This window comes from Hibiscus syriacus, unplaced genomic scaffold, assembly GCF_006381635.1.
Source record: "Hibiscus syriacus cultivar Baekdansim isolate YM2019G1 unplaced genomic scaffold, ASM638163v2 tig00000287_pilon, whole genome shotgun sequence".
Classification (NCBI taxonomy): Eukaryota; Viridiplantae; Streptophyta; class Magnoliopsida; order Malvales; family Malvaceae; genus Hibiscus; species Hibiscus syriacus.
The window spans coordinates 6,581-10,501 of record NW_024061777.1 but is presented as its reverse complement, the minus strand read 5'-3'; the positions used below and the strand labels follow the sequence as shown (position 1 = coordinate 10,501).

The following is a 3,921-nucleotide window of genomic DNA, read 5'->3' as shown; positions in this document are numbered from 1 at the left end:
AAAATGATAATACAAGATAATAGAATAACAATTTCAGTCCTTAAAATTCACTCATTTTATAAATCGATTATAATTTGAAATAATATACTTATTATAACTGTTAGAGTCATCCATTGTATTAAACATGATCAGAATAGAATGTGTTACTTAAAGTTGTAAGGATTAAGACAATAGTTGAAATGAAAGAAGGAACCAGCCTTGTTACATCAAGTTGCATGGACTTTTCAATGGTTTGTGAAACAAGAATGACCAATCATTTATAAACATCAGAAAAGAATTTGTTATGATATATACCAATACAAATTTAAGATATTATTTTTATACTTTACAAATCCTAATATCGGCCGGTTGGATGCAAAGGAAAATTACGAGAAAATTTAGAATAAAAACTTTATAAGCCGACCACAGTGGGAGTCGAACCCACGACCTTCTGATCCGAAGTCAGACGCGCTAATCCACTGCGCTATGCGGTCTCACGTGAATACGATTTGAATAACTTTATTTACTAATATTTTTATTTGGATAATCCTTTTTTATACAGAAACGTTGGATGGTATGAGAAACAGAATCAATCATGGATGATGAGAGATTCCTACATTGTTCATCGAACCAAAAAAGGAAAAACTATGTGGCATGTTGATGTAAATTTTGACTTTTGAGGTTCATGTACATAACCATGATCAAATATCGAGGGGGATTAAATTATTAAATTTTAAAAATACGAGGACGGTATTTAATCTGTAGTCCCTTTTTAAGTTTTTATGTCGATAAGCATTGATATCCCAGTCTTCCATTCGACTGCGAATAGGTTGTTGCAAGCAAAGATCGTGTTTCATGAAAAAGCATCTTATGATAGTATTCCGGTTGGTTTCCGAGTACAATATCTTCCGATAAAAAGCCTCGACAGACATTTTTCGACGACTTTGGTAAATGCAGGGTTCTTGTTCAGTTCTGGTGTAGCTCTATCACAGTGCCTTTGTAATTATCACACAGGGTTCCCCCCCCCCCCAGTTCTTACAGCTCAAAACGAGAATCCGTGCACTCGCATACAGTACAGTAAGATCCGTGTTTCAGTCGAATCAATCGTTGACAACGAGAGGGATACCGTCACAGTTTCATCGAGGGTGGCGAAGTTATCGGAGTCTAAAAACATTAGTGCACCACAGCCATTGATCATCGAAGACATCGAAGGGGAGATTTGCTCTTTAAAATAAAAGATCATATTATTATTACATTTGGCTTTCCCCGGTGAAAGAAAAAAGCCTAGACAAATCCGTTCTTTCCATTAACCTAAACACTATTCAGTATTCACATGAACGACCATAGGAATCGACTAAATCCGTCTACCATACTTTGTTCGTCAGAATTGATTAATGCACGCTTTTATCACACATTATTTACATTTTACATAAACTGACATATTTTCACAAATCATGCTACAAATCAAGGTCGCATACCACGGCCCGTGGACGCGGATTGACACCATTGCGGCAACCACCAACACCTCGGCTTCTTTCACGACCCGTTTTGTTAGGGAGCCAACCCCGACTCGATGGAGTGCCATTTCTGATAACTGTCTACCGTGGGTACGCTCCCCAAGCACAATCCCTCTAAAAGCTAAATAAACAGCACGGGATACCCTTTTGAACACTGCATCCCCAGCTTACAAGCTCTTTACTAGCATCCCCGCCATGGTATAGCCTTCCTCGTTTGAAGGATCTTGTCATCTGTTACTTTGTCGTCGTCGTCTCTTGAGATGCCACTGCTTGTTTCAACAATACCTTCAATCCCTGCCTCTTCCACACTGTCTAAGAACTTGAAAAGCCTTTCGGCACAATTTGATGCTATTCTTTCCATGTCAGCGGAGCTAGATATTACTTGCTCGCTCGAGAGGATTTGCCTAAAAATAAGAATGCTGCATATGAAAAAATTATTCACTCAAGGACCGGACCAGACGGGTCTGATAAATTTTGCAAGATTAACATCTAAAGAAATGAAGGGCAGGGCATATATGCAAAGATACCTTGTTGATATTACAATGATCTTCTGAATCTCAGCCTGGACATCCCTCAATCTCGAGAAGTTAAGCGTGAAGGATTCGAGCAAAGCATCTGGTGTTAGACCAGAAACTTTGCTTACTAACTTTAGCAAACCGAGCCTAACCAGAACATCAACTCTCTCCCTTGCATTCTTGCTGCTCATGACCTGACCAAGAACATAAGAATCATTAAGAAACAAAGATTCGTCGCCGTCAATAGTCAAAAAATTTAAATAGTTCACGTTCAAACCTGTAAAATTATAAGCATTAGGGTCGACAGGTGTCATTAGGCTTGCATTTCCAGAATTATAGCTTCCACCTGTCCAGAAAATGCATATTAAGATACTAGAAAAGACCTTCCTCATAAGCATATGGTTCAATGCCTTCGAAACAGGTGATGCAATGAAGAATCCATTCAATCAAGAAGAAAAAGAAATGGAGATGGAACGCACCTGAATCTGCTCTAGGACAAAACGTAGACCCTTGACCATTGCAAGGGCAGGAGAATTATCTGAGTTCCCTCTGGCTTCACAGATCTCAGCTAACTCTTTCAATAAACTCTGGTTAGCAGCCTCAATTTCCATCATTGGCTGGAGAGGAGAGCTTCTGTAAAGTGCTCAATGCAAATTCCATAATCCTTCCAAGATAAACAATGTCCAGTTTGCCTGATTTCAGCACCATAGAGAGGGAAAAATAAAAATAAATTAAAAAAACAATTTAATGCTAATATGGAAATTGTAAAGGTAGTCTAGTACCTGGGAGAGTATTTCCAGATCAATAGCATCAGTTATTTCTTCTCTCCAACTGCGAGGAGCCAACTCACAAATTTCATCCCTCACTTCCTCACAAGCTCAATAACTAGGTCAAAGTCAGGCTCATCCTGTTGCATGGATTCCATGATCCTGTCCCATAAAGCCTTCTCCATCATTTCTCTCGCCTTTGCCTGCAAAACAAATATTAAGCTTGCAAAAGTGCTAAAAGATCATTCTTAATGTCTGCTTTTTCTACCACAGACTAATTAATGATAAATGCATATACCTTTATGCTGTTTTTATCTTCAATAATGGCACTGGAGGTATCAACAAAACCACATTGTCCATGAAGGAATTCATTAACAATCAATTCATTCTCCGTGACTATAGGCTTTTCAACAGAAGAGCCCAACTGTGCATCTGAATGGCTGTTGCTACTAGACGCAGGGGAAACATAATTTTGGAAGGGGATGTACCATTTTCCTTAAACAGAGAGCGGACAACACGGTCTGGTGTCTGAGTCAGCAGGCCACTTCTATCATCCTTTTGAGCAGTTGAAGATCTTGGGGAACCATGGGTATTTGGAGATATGAAGGACGTAAGCGGTGACTCCATTTCCCACTTTCCTTTGCTTGAAAAAGTTTAGTCGGAGTTTCAGATAGTGCAAGTTCCATTCTTTCAATCCCAGCATCCCCACTCAAATGTTGGACTTTCTCTCTTAAAAGTTTTTGATCTTCCACAACCTGCAACATAAGAAAATTCAATTAGTATCTCTGCCAAAGCGAGAAGAGGCCAAGTGCAAACCGAGCTGTCCATGTCCAAGGAGTCAAGACAAGAGCTTACCGAAGATGTTCAAGAGAGGAATAATCCTTTAAAGACTCGTAGACAAGAGTCGAAGGGGACCAAGACGTTGAGGGACAAAGCAACCGTGGAGACACCACCAATATCCAAGGTGAGAAGTGAGCTCCCACCTTAGTGTTAGAAGGGAGGAGGCAAGAAGGGGCATCGGGATTTGCCGTGAGAAAGTGCCAATGCAAGATGACGCAAATAACTCCAATGACAAGGGTTCAATGTGGGGAGTGTCGGACTTCATATAGCAAGAAGGGCTGAAGTAAAAATTTTGAGTAAATG

General features: G+C 39.8%; 1 non-coding gene and 1 pseudogene across 1 annotated transcript; both read right to left on the bottom strand.

Moving 5' to 3' along the window:
- Positions 1–399: 399 nt before the first annotated feature.
- TRNAR-UCG lies at positions 400–473 on the bottom strand. The gene has a single exon. It is a non-coding gene; the product is annotated as a tRNA-Arg (tRNA).
- Positions 474–1,393: 920 nt separating this feature from the next.
- Positions 1,394–3,606, bottom strand: LOC120158547 (annotated as a pseudogene).
- Positions 3,607–3,921: the final 315 nt, after the last annotated feature.